The following is a 20036-nucleotide window of genomic DNA, read 5'->3' as shown; positions in this document are numbered from 1 at the left end:
TGGCATGACTCACAACTCATTTTTATGCAATGGTACTTCTCTTTGTAATTAGCAACTGAAGCTAAAATATCACCAACACTCAGTGGTGCAAAAGTTAGGTGTACTCTGTCTTTAGGGTCGGATAGAAAACCCACTGGCATGTTTTCTGTCTCATTTAGCAGTTTGAGCTCAATCTCTTCGCTGGCATTCTCTATTTTAACACAAAGAAGCTTCTCTGCATCACGACGCGCGAGCTGTCCACTAGTGAGCAGTGCCTCAAATAAACTCTGCCGCACACTCTCAGCGCGCTGCGTCCAGTTCAATTTACCACCTTTAATTGTGTTAAAAATCTCATTGGAATATTTAGCAAAGTCAGGAGTCAAAATCCTGGCGTAATTCAAAGTATCCATCTGTACCTGCACATCTCTTAGGGTCTCGATCGGCTCATCTCTAAGCTGCTCCAACCGCTCACGCATGGTCTCAGACAACTCTCGGGATTTACCTGTGAATTTAAAGCCAACAAATTCAACAGTTTCTTTTTCTTAAATCCATCTTTTTCAGGAAGGGCTTCATTCCAGCCTTCACGAGCCTTTTGAGAGTTCTCTAGTTTATTATCAGTCACATATCATCAATGGAGGGATTATCAGTCACATATCATCAAACAGGGAGCCCTTCCAAAATATCCAGGATAGTACTCTAGAAAACATTAGGAGCATTTCGATATCCCATTGGCAGACGGAGATAACAATATTGTTTGCCCTCCAAAGTAAAAGCCGTTCTAGGCTGACTGTCTTTACTTAAGGGAATTGACCAAAATCCATTTGCCAGGTCAATTTTGGAAATAATGCGGCCCTCTTTAACCTTGCTTAGGAGATCGGGCGCATTAATCAAATACCTTGTAGCTGGCAAAGTTTCTTTGTTTAAAGCTTTGACATTAGAGACAAGGCGATATGAGTTATCACTCTTACGCACAGCTTAATTAGGAGAATTGGTCGGAGCTCTGTCAATTTCGTGGATTACTCCCTTTTTTGCCAATTCCTGAATAGTGTCTCTAATCTCAGGTTTAGCTTGTGCATTGATTGGATATTGTCTCTGAGGCTTATGTATACCTCCTTTTATCTCATAAGTTTATTTCTCATCGACCAGGCCATAGTCATTTTTACTATGGCCATGCCAGGACCAATTTCCTGGGGAATCACATTCAACTCTTCGTTTGGAAGCACAGTTTCACTCAAAATGGATACAGAGGAGCTCTTAACATCTCCTCCATGTCTCCATTCAGGCGTTCCACCTGTGAACTTCGAATTCTGTGTGGACCCACAGAACTGATTGGAAAATCATTTCTATATTTAGGCGATGGGTCTACTCGGCTGTCTTTCCCTCTTTGATTGTAGGGTATTGGATTTATAGGCAAAGGCATTTTGTTCTTCAGACAAAACCTCATAAGTGGGACATGAGGGTTCCTCAAGTCAAGACCAACAAAGGGGTCGTTTAGGTCTGCAATTTTACCTTCATCCAATCCACTCCCTTCCGGAGTGTTTTCCCCACTTTTCTCAGTCCGCACTGAGATAACATCACGCACTTTAGCAATAGAATTAAGGACATTACAAAATTTACTCTTAGGTAATTCAACACCTCCCGGCGTGAGAAATTTCACCTCTTTCCACGCTACTGGAATATCACTCAAGACTGGTACATCCTTAAAAAAACACTTTAAACTTAGTACCTGATGGATAATGATTAATCACTCACTCACTCACTCACTTATCTTCTATACCGCTTTATCCTGTATTCAGGGTCGCGGGGACCTGGAGCCTATCCCAGGGGGCTTAGGGCACGAGGCAGGGTACACCCTGGACAAGGCGCCAATCCATCGCAGGGCACACACATAAACACACATACACACATACACGCACACACACTTGTTGAAACAAGAAATGCCTGTGAAATTCATTTATTATAATGCCCTGTAAACCCGAATAAGTTGGCAAAACTCAAAAAATTTGAGGTAATCAGTTACATCAATTTTTTTAAGTAATGATATTTCCAGTTTTAAGTAAATGGAGCTTTGAGTTTTTTGTACTCATTCATATTAATCAATCTTTACTTGCATTATTGAGTAGCCTAACTTATACTATTTAATAGCAATGATCTTTTTTTTGTTGTTGTTGCAAATCAATGTGTCGCTACAGAAGACAATCCAGTTCGCACACAAGCTTGACACAGGTTTTACGCCAAATGCCCTTCCTGACACAACCCTCCCATTTAATCTGGGCTTGGGACAGGCACTTCATCCAGCTGTTGGGAATCGAACCCAGGCCCGTCGCATGGCAGGCGAAATACCTACCACTAAGCCACCAGTTTGCCCTACGAGCTTGAACCCTACATGTTTTTTTAAAAAACAGCAAAAAAAAAAAATATATATGTCTAAAATGCTTTGAGTTTTAAAGGCTACGCTAACAGACTATAACACTGTAACAGTTATAGAGCACACGGTGATATCTTTTAAACACGATCCCCAGATATTAAGCTTCTTCAAATTGACAAATTGCACTTCATCATTAAGGTTCACTTGCACGTTTGATGTCACAGTTTTTATACTGCAGTTTGTCCCTTTATATTTAATACTGCAGGTAAAATGTTTATCATAGAACTAATCATTTTTACCCTATTTGTTATCCAAGAACAAAATGCAATATAAAACTGTAAAATCATATGTGCAGTTGAACCTTCAAGACAAGGTGTAATTTGCAAAATAATAAGAGTTTTATTGCACTTTTATATACAATTTTTATATTTGCACTTATATTTGTTCTTTGGTAATACATACATAAATAAATTCAAATTCAAATTCAAATTTTATTTGTCACATACACATCATACACAGTACGAAATGTAGTGAAATGCTTGTACGACCGCCATTGACCCTAAAAGAGAATTAAAGTTTACAAATAAAAAATAAATATAAATAAAGAAATATGATAGAAAAATTAAATAGAAAAATTAAATTAAACTAGGAAAAATAGAACTAAAATAAAAATAGAAATCTGATGTACATAAAAATAGAAATATACTGTACAAATTGAAATATACTGTACTGAGAAATATACTGTACAAATTGAAATATACTGTACTGTGTGTGCTAATATGCATAGAACAAAGTGTCTTTGTGCAGAGGTTATTAAAGTGTCTTTGTGCACTGGTCCAGGATGTAAACGTAAACATGTAGTGTAGTTGTGAAGGTAGGTGTGCAAAGTTATTAAAGTGACTTTGTGCAATGGTCCAGGATGTAAACGTACAACATGTAGTGTAGATATGAAGGAAGGTGTGTGTGTAATTGTCCATAGTGTCCATGGATGTAAAAAGATTGATTGATTGATCAATTATGAAAAGGTGAAAATAGGTGAAATTTGATCATCAAACTATTAATTTAATTTGTTTACTTGTCTTTTAATATATGTCTATATTTAGGTAATGCCACAACATGAAAAAAGCAGACTAATTTTCCTTCAACACGATGCAGAGAATCTTTTAAGCACAGAAGTTAAGAACTAAATGCAGGATCAGCTTGCGGTAGCGCGGCGCATGCGGTAGAGGGCGCTGTTGGTCATCCGATGTGGACACGCAAGGATTTATCAGGATTAGTTAATTTGGGCTTTTTTTTTCCTTCCTTTTTCCTTCTTTTAAAATAATAATAATAATTGTTAATTTGTTGGCATATAAACAGCATTATAAAGAAATGTATTTAATGTAGTGTATTTTCAGGAAGTTGAACAATCCTGTTAAATAGCTTTAAAAAAAAAACGGTTTCGCCTGTGTTCGAGTTTACCCTGAACGCTTTCTGATTGGTGGTGACGTCACGAGAGGCGGGGCTAACGGAACAGACTGAGAAAGAAAACTGGGAAAGAACACTCAGGATTTATGTGTGTGTATACTGTATACTGTATGCAAGTGTATGTCTACACGTGAGTGTGTGTGTGTGTGTATATATATGGAGACGAGCTGGACAGAGCCTGTTCCTGGACTGCACATCAAAGAGGAGTTTGTCAGTAAGTCAGACTTTGTGTTACCTTAGTGTTGTTACATTGTTTTACATTGTTACATTAGTATTGTGTTAAATTAGTATTGTGTTACATTAGTATTATGTTACATTAGTATTGTGTTGCATTAGTATTATGTTACATTAGTATTGTGTTACATTAGTATTGTGTTACATTAGTATTATGTTACATTAGTATTGTGTTACATTAGTATTGTGTTACATTAGTATGGTATGATATTATGTTACATTAGTATTGTGTTGCATTAGTGTTGTATTATATCGTGTTACATTAGTATTGTGTTACATAAGTATTGTGTTACATTAGTATTGTGTTACATTAGTATTGTGTTACATTAGTATGGTATGATATTATGTTACATTAGTATTGTGTTGCATTAGTGTTGTATTATATCGTGTTACATTAGTATTGTGTTACATAAGTATTGTGTTACATTAGTATTGTGTTACATTAGTATGGTATGATATTATGTTACATTAGTATTGTGTTGCATTAGTGTTGTATTATATCGTGTTACATTAGTATTGTGTTACATAAGTATTGTGTTACATTAGTATTGTGTTAAATTAGTATGGTATGATATTATGTTACATTAGTATTGTGTTGCATTAGTGTTGTATTATATCGTGTTACATTAGTATTGTGTTACATAAGTATTGTGTTACATTAGTATTGTGTTACATTAGTATGGTATTATATTATGTTACATTAGTATTGTGTTGCATTAGTATGTTATTATATTATGTTACATTAGTATTGTGTTGCATTAGGGTTGTTACATTGTGTTATATTGTTACATTAGTATTGTATTACTTTATGTTACATTAGTATTGTATTATATTGTATTGTATTACATTGCATTAGTGTTGTTACATTGTGTTACATTGTTACATTAGTATTGTATTACATTGTGTTAATTAGTGTTAGTTTGTGTAATAACGGACACTTTAAAATTGGTCTGAGTGCCAACACTTACATGACGATCAGACGGAGCTGGAGAGTGCTAGACGTTGGCCTTACGAGTTCAAAAGTGTGAGAAGGAGGGCTTTTCGCTTCCAGACGCAGTCTTTAAAAAGGACAGGGTTTGGAGTCGTCTGTCCTAAAAAATGTAAGCCCTCTCTTCTGTAGATAATGCGTTAATGATCCAGACGGCGCAAACTCACTGAGGCCTGATCCACGACAGGTTCAGTAGGGTTGTAATCCTCAGTAGGGTTATAATCCGGACTGCCCTAACTGTCTAAAGCCCTATTCGGACGGGACTAGTTTTCCAAACGACGTTTGAGTTTGAATTTTTTTCAGATGACGTCTGTCATTTCATGTATGCATTCGGATGGGACTAACATCTACGTGTTTATTACGGAGGTAGGAGTGTCTGTGTTTTACATGTGGGCGTTGCACAAATCACATGTACACATCTACAACCATTATTGGTGCGCAAACTTGAATAGCGGCGCGCTAGTGATAGTACGGTAGTTTACCTTGACCAAAAACACAAAAGAAAAATTGGCAATCACAGACTTGCCGGATGCCTATCACAGTAGGTAATTTGCTCTGGAATTTTTACAGAGGTCGTGTGAGAGAAAGACAGACACGGCAGATTCGGACGGGATTCAAATCACAAAGTACGTCTGTGAAACAGAAATTTCTCTAACGACCCCCTGTAAAACTAGTCCCGTCCGAATCGGGCTTAAGTCATCTAATCTGAGTCATCTACTGTAGTCATTGTAAAAATACAATGTGTAAGTACAACAGATTGGAAAAATAGGACAAATAAGTAAAATAGTGCGACAGAGATGCTTACCCATGGCCTGTCTCCTGAGAACTGTAGAGCAAACCGAAAAAACTAGGAAAGTATAGTAAATTTAAGCGCCACCCCAATATTTCTTAAATTAAGCAAGAAAAGTGCAAAGATAATTGAAAATTATTCATAAGAAAACTTAATTATAATGGAAAAAATTATGAGATTATGATTATCAGATCATATTATGATACAGCTTTCTTATAGGAGCTTGAGACAGGTGTGATTCGAGCGGTCTGATTAGGATAACGTCACGCAGCAGAGTCACTCTTCTATAAAAAATACACTAAGAGTGTCTATACGTCACCAAATGGTCTAAAACCCAGTGTAAGGGTCTATTCAATAATGGAAACTTAAGCACTGGATGGATGAATGATGCAAATGATGCTGTGCTGCCTGTCAAATGGGGCTGCACGATTATTATTAAAAAAAAAAAAAAAAAAGATCTCAATTAGAACACCGCATTTCTGATTTCTTTTTAATTTCATTATTTACTTGACAACAAACCCAGATTGCAACTAGTCACACTCACTGGTCTCACACACACAGTGTAATACAAAACACCACTACAATTGTGTAGGGAATATTTGATCTTTATTATGTTTCATTGTATTCTGTGTGCATGAGAACAGAGTGATTTTCTTCCTTTTCTCACGACACGAGCTGTACTTTCAATAAACACATTCTATAGTGTTTATGTTAAAGGTCGTAAAACTGTTAAACGCTCGTAAATGTAGAGCTACTCCTAAATGTATGTCCTTCCTTACCTTATCTTTTAAAAGCATTCCAGACTGGATGTAAACACTCCTGCATCCACCTTTTCTTTGGTTCTTTGTGTGTGTGCGTATATATATACTCCTGTCTCCCACAATAAACTTTGAACGTCTCACTGAGCACTGACTTGTGTGTATCATTGAGGGGTTCCCTGGATCCAGGCGGGACAAGCAGAATACAGGCTGAGCACTGAGTAGACAAAAGGAGGTCTACCAAAATTCAAGAAATCCTTACAAATTGTGTTATGCGCTAAAATGCCCCCTGTCACGGACTGAACCCCCACAAAATCTTTATCAAATATAGGCCCTATTAGGATGAAAATTCATTTTATTACAATTATCAAATTTTATTATTTATTATTTTTATTATAATTAACCCTAGGCACGTGACAAATGAATACACGAAAATTAAGACACATAATACGAATTCTTACATAGGCCTAATGTTTATTTTGTGGAACATTTATTTTGCAGGGGATTGTCATGTAATACAAAAATTTTTACCATTAAATAAATATTGTTTATGATGAAAAATTACACGAGGCGATTTTTATTATACACTCAACAAAAATATAAACGCAACACCTTTGTTTCTGCTCCGATTTTTCATGAGATGGACTTAAAGATCTAAAATTCATTCCAGATACACAATATTACCATTTCTCTCAAACATTGTTCACAAATCAGTCTAACTGTGTGATAGTGAGCACTTCTGCTTTGCTGAGATAATTCATCCCACCTCACAGGTGTGCCACATCAAGATGCTGATCTGACATCATGAGTAGTGCACAGGTGTACCTTATACTGCCCACAATAAAAGGCCACCCTGGGATGTGCAGTTTTTTGCTTTATTGGGGGTCTGGGGACTCAGAACCGGTCAGTATCTGGTGTCACCACCATTTGCCTCATGCAGTGCAACACATCTTCTTCGCATAGAGTTTATCAGATTATCAATTGTGGCCTGTGGAATGTTGGTCCACTCCTCTTCAATGGCTGTGCGAAGTTGTTGTTGCGTTTATATTTTTGTTAAGTGTAAATAAGCAATATAAAAATCTACATATATAAGAAAAAATATATAATTGATATGAATTGATTGGGGGGGGCAATCCGTAGCAGGGAGGCATTTTAACGTATAACATAAAAAAAAAAAAAATCAATAGCTTTTGCATTATGTGGATTACACATGTAATACCAGTTATATTATAGTCCACTCTATCACTGCTAATAACTACAACCTTTTTCTGATTAAGTTTGATTTCATTTTTATTTACTTTTTTTTTCAAAAAATTAATAAAAAAATTAACTAAATTAATAACAAACTGAACATTGCAAAGGGAAGGGTTGTAGATATTAGCGAGGATAAAGTGCATTATAGTAGAGTTGGTTTTACATTTTATAAATGCTAAATTTCTATAGCAAAAAAGTTATTGAATTTTGCTGATTTAATTGTCATTTTTTGCAACTCATAATAGACTGTACCAAAGTGCATTCATTTTCATACATATCTTTACAATTATTATTATTATTATTATTTTAATAATAATAAACACCCCAACTCTTATTCAACAAATCATCTGTTTTATTGCCACAAGAATTGTCTGTGTAATCCTTTATTTTAAAATGTACATTGAAATAATTATTAATCAATTAAACAAATAAATAAACAAAAAATCCATACTGTAGCCTAACAGTGTAATACGTTTGATGTCCTGTGAGGTATTTCTCTGTAATCTTGTGTATTCTTTTGTAAACAAACGGTTGGGTCTTGGTTATGCACTTTTTAGACGGTCCCTTAATGACTTGCGGGAAATAATTCTTCCACCTGTTGATGTTGCTGTTAGTTTAAAATATCAATCAGTTAACAAGTCATTAACAAAAAGAATTAAAAAGAATTAAAGAAGTTTACGCCACGCAGAGCTGGATGAAGTAAGTCAGGCTTTTATTGCAGCAATAAGAACCCAGGTGAGCCGGACTAGCAATGCTTTAGATCAGATCACAAGCAATGCCAAAATCAGACTGAATTCACAGTGAAAATCACGCTCCTTTTATACAGTTTCTGAGAGGGGGGGATCTCCAGTCTCCTCCCCTGTACCTTCCCCTCGTTTGACCGCATCAGAATTTTTATTCCATTATAATCCAGTTTATATCAATTAATATTTCCATTATAATTACACCTCGTTATTTTTTACTCCTCCCTGCGCTTATCTGACTCCTCCTACGCTCATTAATTTCCCATTATAAATCGTTTTCTTTAATATTTATTTTCTATTATCTTATAATAAATATAATAATGTGGTGCGTTTTTTTCTTTGGTTTGTTCTTCATTTCTCAAGAGACCAGCCATTGGTAAGCATCTCCTTTGCACTATTTTAATTATTTGCCTTATTTTACGCATTTCAATGTTTCTCATGTATTTTGTTCTATTTTATAGCTAACCGCGACTTCTCCATTGATGACTTTATCCCTTTGGATGATTCAGACAGCCAAGGCAGTCCAGATCGTGTTCCTTCTGAGGACTACAACCCGACTGAACCCGTTATGGATCAGGCCTCCGTGAGTCCTGTCCGAGCTGATTCTGAGTTGTCTGGCTCTTTGATGCAGTATCTACGAGACAAAGGGTTTACCTACAGTATGTTAAGAAAGGTGATTTCAAACCTGGTCTTTCTAAAAGACGGCGTTTGGATTTTGAGAGTCCTCACTGTTCTTTTCAGCCAGTAGCACTCCAGCTCCATCTGTCAGAAAGCCTAGATGGTATGTAAGTATTGGTACCCAAACTGATTTTAAAGTGTCTGTTAGTACACAGACTAACGAGACAGCTACTGTTGGTACTCAAACAGATTTTCCTCAGGCTCCTGTTCCTCTGTTAAATCATGGCATTTCTGCTTTTATTCCTCTCACTGACCTTCCTCTTGGTGTTGTTTTAGCTCAAAGAAGGTTTGAAATGTAAGAATATTTTTGTTGATGCTTCACCCTGGGACCTTATGTTTTTGTATTATACGTTGGGCTTTTATACTCTGTATTTTTATATTATTAGCATGTAGATACACATTTTTATTCTGTATCTACTCTTATTAAACTGTATTATTCAAGAGACTGGCTCTGTGTCTCTGATTTTTTCCCTGCTCTTTGTTTGTTCGTACCAGCCTGTGCCCGTGGTGCCTTGCACATATGTTTTAGGGAAATTCCTGATCCTTTTATGTTTGGTTTTGAGGACATCATTTATTACATAGGTTACTGTGCACCTCGCTAGCTTCTCTCATTGTCTGTTTTTTTCTATGACCTGGTCTTTGCGTTTTTTCTATGTTCCTCTCATTACCTTGGTTTCTGTTTATCTGCATGGGCAGTTTTCAGGTATTTCCCAAGCTCCTGGTACCGCTGTTTCTGACTTGCTCCTGTCCTGTCTTTCTGCTATAATGGTATACTTACAGGCCTTTTATATTTCTGCCTGCACAAATATATATTAATTAAAACATGCTTACATGAATATAAGTTGATTAAAACATGCTGTCACGAACTAACCTGGATGATCGGAAGACTTTAGCACTAGCAGTTAGCCCTTTGTAGCGTGGATGGTAAACCCAAACGCGGAAGTAAGCGAATAGGCAGGATAACCACGCGATTTTATCTAAGGACTCTCACACAAGGGGAGCAAGGGAAAAACACAAATTTAACCCGCGTCCTATAAACACACACTCGGATCAGAAAGCAAACCCAAGAAAATGAGTACTCACGATTTGGCTGACGGACAATCTGGACCAACATGGGCGAAACTCAATGACTGAGCGAGTGTGAGGCGCCATCTTGGCTCCTTTTATGCTTCCTGTTTCGCGACCGTACTACTTCCGGGTCCTAGTGCCGGTCGCGGAACGGGTGTGTGTGACAGTACCCCCCTGTCCAGGACCGACTCCCGACGGTCCTGGGGTGGAGGATACCCGACGACGGTAATCCCTAATGAGCTCTGGGTCGAGGATGAACCGGGCCGGAACCCACGATCGCTCCTCGGGACCGTAGCCTTCCCAGTCAACCAGGTACTGGGTGCCCCGGCCCCTTGGTCGCGAATCGAGGATCTGGCGCACGGTGTAGGCAGGGCCACCGTCAATGATTCGGGGAGGAGGAGCAGGGGGGGAGGGTGGAATCATAGGTGAAGTGGTGAAGGGTTTCAGTTGTGAGGTGTGGAAGACCGGATGGATTCGGAGCGCCGCAGGCAGCTGGAGCCGGTAGGTGACAGGATTGATCCGGAGGGTAATGCGATATGGGCCGATGAATCGGGGTGAAAGTTTCCGTGCCTCTGTGTGGAGATGAAGATTTTTCGTTGACAGCCATACCTTGTCACCTACATTGTACAATCGTCCCGGAGGGTGTCGACGGCGATGTTGGGTGGTGTAGCGAGCGTTGGCCTGTTGGATGGCGTGGTTGGCTTGGCGCCACAGCCGTCGACACCGGCGGACCAACTGTTGGGCCGACGGTACGTCAACCTCCGGTTCCTGGTGTTCGAACATGGAAGGTTGGAAACCGTGGCATACCTCAAATGGACTCAGGTTGGTAGCTGACGAGACATGGAGATTGTGAGACAGCTCTGCCCAGATGAGGTAGCGGGCCCAGGAGCGCTGGCGATCGGCAATGAAACATCTCAGGTAGCGCTCCAGTTGTTGGTTGGTCCGCTCCGTCTGACCGTTAGTCTGAGGATGGTATCCAGAAGATAGACTGCAGGTTGAATCGATCAGACGGCAAAAGGCCTTCCAGAACCGGGCAGTGAACTGGGGCCCCCTGTCCGAGACGATGTCCTTCGGGAACCCATGCAGGCGGACTACATGTTCTAGTATCAGCTCGGCTGTTGTTTTGGCTGATGGGAGTCCGGCGAGAGCCACCAGGTGCACGGCCTTGGAGAATCGATCCACGATTGTCATGATGGTGTTCTTCCCTTCGGAGACCGGCAGGCCCGTGATGAAATCGACGGCTATGTGTGTCCAGGGGCGACGTGGGACAGGTAGTGGTTGGAGTTCCCCCGGCGTCGGCTGGTTGTTATCCTTTGCCCTGGCACACACAGGGCACGCCTGGACGAATTCGGCGACGTCCTTTCTTATAGATGGCCACCAGAACGCGCGCTGAATGAACTGAAGGGTGCGGTGGGCGCCCGGGTGACCCGAGAGTGGAGATGAATGTCCCCACTGAAGAACCTCCACTCTCCTGGAGTGTGGTACGTATAGTCGTCCAGGCGGCACACCTGCCGGTGTGGTCTCTTCGGCCTGTGCCTGGCGGACTCTCGTTTCCAAATCCCAGTGGAGCGGAGCGATGATTTTGGATGCTGGGAGGACAGGCGCGGGATCCGCCCGGGGAACGTCTTCCTCGTGTTGTCGGGAGAGGGCGTCGGCCTTGGTGTTCTTGGACCCCGGGCGGTAGGAAAGGTGGAAATCAAATTGTTCAAAAAATAAGGCCCACCGCGCCTGTCTGGGGTTGAGTTGTTTCATGTTTCGGATGGTGATAAGGTTCTGGTGATCGGTCCAGACAATGAACGGCTCCCTGGCGCCCTGGAGCCAGTGACGCCATTCCTCCAAAGCCCACTTTATGGCCAACAGCTCGCGGTCCCCTACCCCGTATCGCTGCTGAGTGGGGTCAAACTTTTTGGAGAAGAAACTACATGGGTGTAGTTTCTGGTCTGGACCTCGCTGCGAGAGAACAGCCCCGGCGCCCACATCCGAGGCGTCCACCTCAACAACGAAGGGTTGGCTGGCATCTGGATGGAGAAGAATTGGTGCGGTGGTGAATCGGTGGCAGAGTTTCTGGAAAGCAGAGATGGCGGTGGCGTTGAGGGTGAAGTGATGGGAAGATGGACGGGTCAGGACAGTTAGGGGTGCTGCAACTGTACTGTAGTCCCGGATGAAGCGACGGTAGAAGTTCGCAAACCCGAGAAACCGTTGAAGCTGCTTGAGGGTCTTGGGTAGGGGCCAATGACGCACAGCCTCCAGTTTCTGCGGGTCCATGGCCACACCCTGGGGCGAGATGACGAAACCCAGGAACGTGGTGGAGCGCTCGTGAAAAGCGCACTTCTCCAACTTACAGTACAGCTGGTGAGCGAGTAATCTCTTAAGAACTGCCCTGACGTGTTGGACGTGCTCGTCGACGGTGCGTGAATAGATTAGGATGTCATCCAAGTAGACAAACACCCACCGCCCCAACATGTCCCGGAGGACATCGTTGATGAAGTGTTGGAAGGCGGCGGGGGCGTTGCAGAGGCCGAAAGGGATCACCAAGCTCTCGTAGTGTCCGTTGGGGGTGATAAAGGCCGTCTTCCACTCATCACCCTCTCTGATGCGCACCAAGTTGTAGGCGCTCCGAAGGTCCAACTTAGTGAAAATGGTGGCACCAGAGAGGGCGTCCAGGGCTGTGTTGGTAAGAGGCAAGGGATAACGATTCTTTATGGTGATGTTGTTGAGCCCCCGATAGTCGACACAGGGGCGAAGTTCCCCGCCTTTTTTCTTCACGAAGAAAAAACCCGCGGCAGCAGGCGAGGAGGAGGGTCGAATGGTACCCTGACGCAGTGCATTGGCTACATACTCCTCCATCGCCTGCGTCTCGGTGGAAGATAAAGAGTAAAGATGGCCGCGGGGGGGAACGGCGCCCGGCTGAAGGTCTATGGCGAGGTCGTAGGAGCGGTGAGGAGGTAGGTGTGTGGCGCGCTTCTTGCAGAACACTTCAGCCAGGTCCCGGTAGGTGGTGGGGATGGCGTTGATGTCGACGTCGGGGGCCTCGGACTCCCTAGAACATGTCCCAGCCGATGCCTGTAAGCACAGTTCGGTGCAGGTCGGCCCCCATTGTAAGATCCGGTTCTGTGTCCAGGAGATGAGGGGGTCGTGTTGAAGTAGCCAAGGGTGTCCGAGGATGAGAGGAGGTGACGAGATGGAGGTGAGATGAAACTGGACTTGCTCTTGGTGTCGGTCGATGATTAGGGTGATAGGCTGAGTCTGAGTGGTGATGGGACTGGAGGAAAGGGGGCGACCGTCTACGGAGGTGATCCGAACGGGCTGGGATAACGCCTCGGTCTTTACCCCCATTTCTTTGGCATAGGTAGAGTCAATGAAGTTACCAGCGGCACCAGAATCGATGAACGCGGTACTTCTGACCCGTTTGTGACCAAATTGGAGGATTACCTTAACCGTGAGACGAGGGATGGTGTCGGTGGTCGTGGAGGAGAGTTGGAGGGGGCCCGGTGAGTCTTCCTCCCTCCTCACCGGGCCTGCGCGTTTCCCGGGCGAAGAGGACAGATTGCTCGGTGGTGCGCCGCCGACCCACAATAGGCGCACAGTCCCTCCCGAAAACGGCGTTCACGCTCGGCCACGGTTAGGGAGGCGCGTCCTACTTGCATGGGTTCCCCGGCTCCGGTGTCAACCACGGCAGGGGGTGGAGATCCGACATCCCCGTGGGTGGTGTAAGTGAAGGTGGTCGGTGGTCGTGCAGTGGCGTGGGCGAAGGTGGGTGTTGGCGGCAGGGTTCTGGGGGCTGGCTTCGGGCGAGAGAGTAGGCGCTGGTCGATCCGGAGGGCGAGCTGAATCAATCCCTCCAGTGTGGCGGGGAGCTCTCGTCCGGCTAGCTCGTCTTTAATCCTATGAGCCAGTCCCTCGTAGTAAGATGTCCGGAGCGCGGCGTCTCCCCAGGAGGTTTGCACTGCCAGAGTACGGAAATCCGCGGTGTAACGGCTCACGGACAATCCACCCTGCCGCAGATGGTACAGCTTCGTGTCGGTCTCCACCTCGCCCGCAGGATGAATGAACTCGTGAACTCGTTGTATGAATGGGCGGTATCTGAATCAGAACGAAGAACTGCCATGGCCCACTCAGCTGCCTGCCCTGATAGCAGTGAGACGAGAAGAGCAATGCGCAATCGATCCGTGGAGTATTTGGTGGCGTTAAACTCAAACACGAGATCGAGGGCAGTTAAAAACACACTGCATCTCCCGTCTGTGCCATCCCACTTGTCCGGTAAAGCAAGGAAAACATCAGAGGGTGGAGAAGGGGGGGGGGGCGGAGCTGCGGCCGCCGCGACGGGAGGCCGGGTAGCCGCGCTAGCAACCGCCTCGCGAAGAGCTGCGCTCTCCCGCCGAAGCTCCGCCACCTCGCGGCGCAAGGCCGCGACGTCTTGGACGCTCCGGCGCAGAGTAGCGAGCTCTCCGTTCAGCTGATTGATCAGCGCGGTGTGCTGATCTACCACGTCGCAGATGCGCGCATAATCCGCTGGGTTTACCGCCTGTGGCTCAGTCATTCTGTCACGAACTAACCTGGATGATCGGAAGACTTTAGCACTAGCAGTTAGCCCTTTGTAGCGTGGATGGTAAACCCAAACGCGGAAGTAAGCGAATAGGCAGGATAACCACGCGATTTTATCTAAGGACTCTCACACAAGGGGAGCAAGGGAAAAACACAAATTTAACCCGCGTCCTATAAACACACACTCGGATCAGAAAGCAAACCCAAGAAAATGAGTACTCACGATTTGGCTGACGGACAATCTGGACCAACATGGGCGAAACTCAATGACTGAGCGAGTGTGAGGCGCCATCTTGGCTCCTTTTATGCTTACTGTTTCGCGACCGTACTACTTCCGGGTCCTAGTGCCGGTCGCGGAACGGGTGTGTGTGACACATGCTTACAGACTCCATCGCTATAAAGCAGCGTTTCTGACAGATTTAGCTCCAGCAGGCTGTAACAGGAGAAGATCTAAAAATATATTTATTTGTAACAGCTTCTCTGTCCACTTCAGAGTAAGAAAATATGCGATTTGTCATTTTTGTGTGTTTATTTCTTGAGATAATCTCGGTTCACCCCCATTGCTCAAATCATTAATTGATTTTGCTATTTAAATATGTCAGGCTCATGACTTTCAAGACATGGGAAATACAAATGCAAATAGACTTTTCTATTTCATTTGAAATTTGGCAGTCAGTGTGCGTTCACGAAGGCGAAACAGCAAACGGTAATGCAAAGTTTGCAAGTGCATTTAAATTATGTCACACTTTGTGCGTCCACATATGGGAAACGCAATTGCAAATGTAATTAGCAATTCCTTTTGAATATTGTCCAGGATATCACTCTATATTATTCACTTTAAGGCTCCTAAAATTAAAAAAAGTGATTTTTTTTTTGTTAGGATCGAACGTCCTGTGTAGACAGCAATTATTCATTTATTGTTATTTAAATTATTTATTGAATGCAATAAATGTTTAGGTTGAAAAAAAAAGGATAATCATGTGAAATCAGAATAGTGATGTCAATTCCCATGAAGAAAAATCACATGTGTTTAGCAGGAATCGGGTAGGCCTACATGCTAGTGTGTAAATCGGTTTGACAAAAGACAAACAAGCGAGCAAGTAAGAAACAGAGAAGTTGAAGAGTAATTGTTTTTTGTTAGTCCCAGGAAAGAGGAATTATAACAAAAAAAAGTTAAGGCCAAAGTAACGGTTGCCGTGGTAACGACGCTGAGGCCTTGTGTGCAGAATGACATTTCTTTATATATCTCCCTGTTTTTGTAAATTCCCTCTCACTGTGCCGGTACTCATGCCTTCCTCCCAAAGTGCTATGACATTTCACTTCATTCTCAGTCCCGCGATAATTGTTCGTCATTTTTTTCAGCGTCCGTCGCCGTGGTAACGGTGCCGCAGGCCCCACGTGCGCTTGTTGCCGTGGCGATGACACCGCAAGCTCCATCTTCATTTGTTGCCGTGGTAATGACGCCGCAGGCTCGTGTATGCAGCATGATACAGTATTTCTTTACACAAGTATATCGCTCCGTTTCCTGTACATCCTCTCTGACTTTGCTTGGACTGATGAAGGTCCCAAAAATGCCATCAATTCACAAAAGGTTGTGAAGATTCCAACCAAGTGTCACATCTGGACACTATTTTAAGTGTCACATCTGGACACTATTTTAAACATCTTTAAGGTGTGCCAGTAGGGCAAAACGCATATACATATATTTACTCAGTGTGTTTTATTTCTGTGTGTATGTTTGATTATTCTCTTTTATTAGATAAAGGAAGGAATGAGTGGGTAAGATATGTAATGTTTGATGTCAATCTAAAGCTGGCTTTATTGCAAGAATGTTGATGAACACGGGAAATTGGTAGCATGAACCGAGCTCATGCAAAATTACTTCATAAAAAGTATTAAAAACTCCAACACCAGGCTAAGGTATGCATAAAAGGTGGAACCACATGAGGCGTGGCTGAGCCCCACAACCACATCAGATTGGACCAATCACCCGTGGGACGGACTGACCCCGAAGGGACAAAAACCCTAAGGAAGTCTACAGTAGAAGTCGGGAAAAACATCAAATTTAAATTTTATTTGTCACATACACAGTCGTACGATATGTAGTGAAATGCTTTGACAAATGCTCGTGAACTTACGATAAAAGACCTTAAAATAAAAGACTAAAGAATAGAAAATATAAAAAATGAAAGAAGGGAAATTTAACTAAGAAGATTGAAATAAAATATAAAATTAAAATTAAAATAAAATAACATAAAATAACATAACTGTAACCTGCAACATCTTCCAAGCAGCTCGGGCTTCCGCCCTTGCGGCACTACGCCGCTGCTGGCGTCATCCGCTCTTCACGAACTCTCAACGATCTCCAAAGTCCAGCAACGGAAAGAAACCCTCAGGAGAAGTTCCAGAGCGCAACTATCGGTAACCAGGCAACCAACACCTCACAGAAGGGCTTTCCCGACAGATGTCATCTCTATACAACAGCGCAGCAACCAATCAGCAACGCCGTGATTCCCTTCACTGGAGGCGAACCAACGGATAAGAACGAAACATAGCGCACGTAAACAAACAAAGCTGCATACCTTGCTGAAGTTGGTGCTCGTTCCATATGGAACTCCGAAGTGTTCAAAATTAAATAAATAAATAGGACATGATGAAATGAATAACTCTTTGAATAAATAAGACACATACATGTAATATGAGAATGATATTGTGAAATAATGGAACATTTTTGTTTTTATATTGTTTGTATATTGCATTCTTCAAACTATTTTTCACTTGTTCCACTTGCAGCTTACACTGATTGGTGTATACCTGCTTGCTGATACACTGAGTGGTGTATCTTACACTGACTGCATCAAGATGATCCTCCCTGACCTGCTAAAATATTGTCTTTATAGTTTTATATGTTGTTTGTCTTAATGTTCTTATCTTTGTTTTACAAATATGACCCAATATACACTACCGTTCAAAAGTTTGGGGTCACTAACAAATTTCTTTGTTTTTGTTTAATGATTTATTTTCTACATTCTACAACAATACTGGGGATTTCTATAAAATAACACATAAGGAATTAGGTAATTACGTAACAACAACAAAAACAACAGTTAGTTGTTATTTTAAGACACAGAGGTCAGACTTTCTGTAATAGTTCTTGCAAGAACAGTATTGTCAAGTGCATTTGCAAAATCCGTCAAGCACCATAATGAAACTGGCTCTCATGAAGGCCGTCCCAGGAGGGCGAGACCAAAACCTACCTCTGCCGCAGACGAGAAGTTCATTTAGAGTTATCAGCCTGAAAAATGACCAATTAACAACCAGCACCTCAGATTAGAGGCGTTATGAAGTCTTTACAGAGCAGAAGTAGCAGAAACATCTCACCATTAACTGTTCAAAGGAGATTAATGCATTTTTGGACGCCTTCAGCATTCCTTTACAATGTAGAAAGAAATAAAATTCAAAAACCATCATGGAGTTAGAAAGTGACCCCAAACTTTTGAACGGTAGTGTGTGTTCAGTGATACTTTAAATAATTTATCTAAAAAGCATTTATTTCTGTATTGAGTTATATTTTTATACTAGTAAGTTGAAGTCAAAAGTCACGGAATATGGCGGACTGGTGTGACCTTCAGCCAGTTCTGCTCATTTTAGCAGATCAGATAGAGAGGGATAATTTACCAGTAGACACTGTACTGCCACCTACTGAACATTAAGTTGGGCCAACAAAATTGCTTAATGCTGAAAGAAAGTCATTAAATCAGGTGGAAATTCTTTCCATAATTTAATTATGTTCATTCAACGAGTTATTTTTTTGAGTGCACGTAAGCATATTTTAGTAAACATATACTTATGCATGCGGAAATATAAATAACTATATCAATACACCATTATAGCAAAAAAAAAGGAGGACAGGAGTAAGTCAGGAATAGCAATGCAGGGAAGCACCTGAAACAGCCCATGTAACTGGAACAGCAGAACGGGGGGGATTGGAAAGTACCTAAAACAACTAAGGCAAAGTCCAAGAACATAAAGAGCAAAAACTTAGGGACAGGGACCAGAAAAACACAAGTATATGTCATGCAAAATGTATGCTCGAAACCAACCTGTGGCGGTTCGTGAAGTTTTACTGTATGCTAAAACATGTAAGTAAACAGCAATGTACGCAAAACTGTACAAAGCGCAATGATTTTCTTTATTAACAATAAAGATCGGACACTCGAAATTAAACAATCACACGAAAAGAAATGGATCATAAATACAAGTAAATTAAAATAACATCAGAGAAAAAGTGGAACCATAGTGCAACAACAACGGTTTAACGTCGGCATGTTAATTCCAGAGGAACAATATATAAGTTAACATTCGGTATTTTATATGTAATTTTATTTATTCCAATGTGTATGCTGATGTTTCTGTATTTTTGGTAAACATTACTATTTTATCGGTCAGTACTAGTCTGGCATTTCTAGTTTCCAGTGCGGCAACAAAGTTGCTTTTTGATCCTTCAGGCGCTGAACAGAAGGGAAGATCAAGATCGTTCTACGCTTTTTGTTGCTATGCGGCATTTTGTGATGATCCCTAAATCATTCGTTGCGCCGTAGAGAATAATGGTGTTTATGCTTTTAAACATGTATAATTTAAGGCGGATGTAGCTTAAAGACAATGTAGAGAAGAGATATTGTATGTGGGTATCTTATTCGCGGGTTTATTTACGCAGCTATTGAATTAGGAGATGCGAATATCAAACTAAATTTACCGCGGACACAAACCGGGTCAGTAGCGTACTGTATGTAGTGAGCATAATAACGTCAATGGATACATATGTTACATGGACCATAAAAAAGCAGGTGATTCAGCACTATCAGCCTAATCAACCAAAAAGCCAGCCGAAAGGAAAACATGATGAAGCCCACTGTATGTTGCGGTTGGATTCATGGTGGGGATGGTGGGGGCAGAGGAGAGACCTGTTTGTGTTTTGTGTCTTAAACCGCTGGCAGCAGACAGCACGAGACCCAACAAAGTAGGAAGACACCTAGAGACAAAACACACCCCAGTCACGTTTATAAGCCACTCGACTTCTTTGAAAGAAAGCTCTAGATAAGTGACGAAGTAAGCCTGTTATAACAATAGCACGTGTATTTTATCTGTTTTGAACTTTTTGTTA

General features: G+C 42.0%; 1 protein-coding gene across 1 annotated transcript in view; it reads left to right on the top strand.

Moving 5' to 3' along the window:
- The first annotated feature begins 3920 nt into the window (after positions 1 to 3920).
- LOC128513191 (uncharacterized) overlaps positions 3921 to 20036 on the top strand; it is a 39011-nt gene continuing 22895 nt past the window's right edge. The window contains exon 1 of the mRNA XM_053486877.1: positions 3921 to 4028. The gene's annotated coding sequence lies outside the window, so the exon portion shown is untranslated. The remainder of the gene's footprint in view (positions 4029 to 20036) is intronic.

This window comes from Clarias gariepinus, chromosome 2 (assembly GCF_024256425.1).
Source record: "Clarias gariepinus isolate MV-2021 ecotype Netherlands chromosome 2, CGAR_prim_01v2, whole genome shotgun sequence".
Classification (NCBI taxonomy): Eukaryota; Metazoa; Chordata; class Actinopteri; order Siluriformes; family Clariidae; genus Clarias; species Clarias gariepinus.
This window is presented reverse-complemented; position numbering and strand designations above follow the sequence as displayed.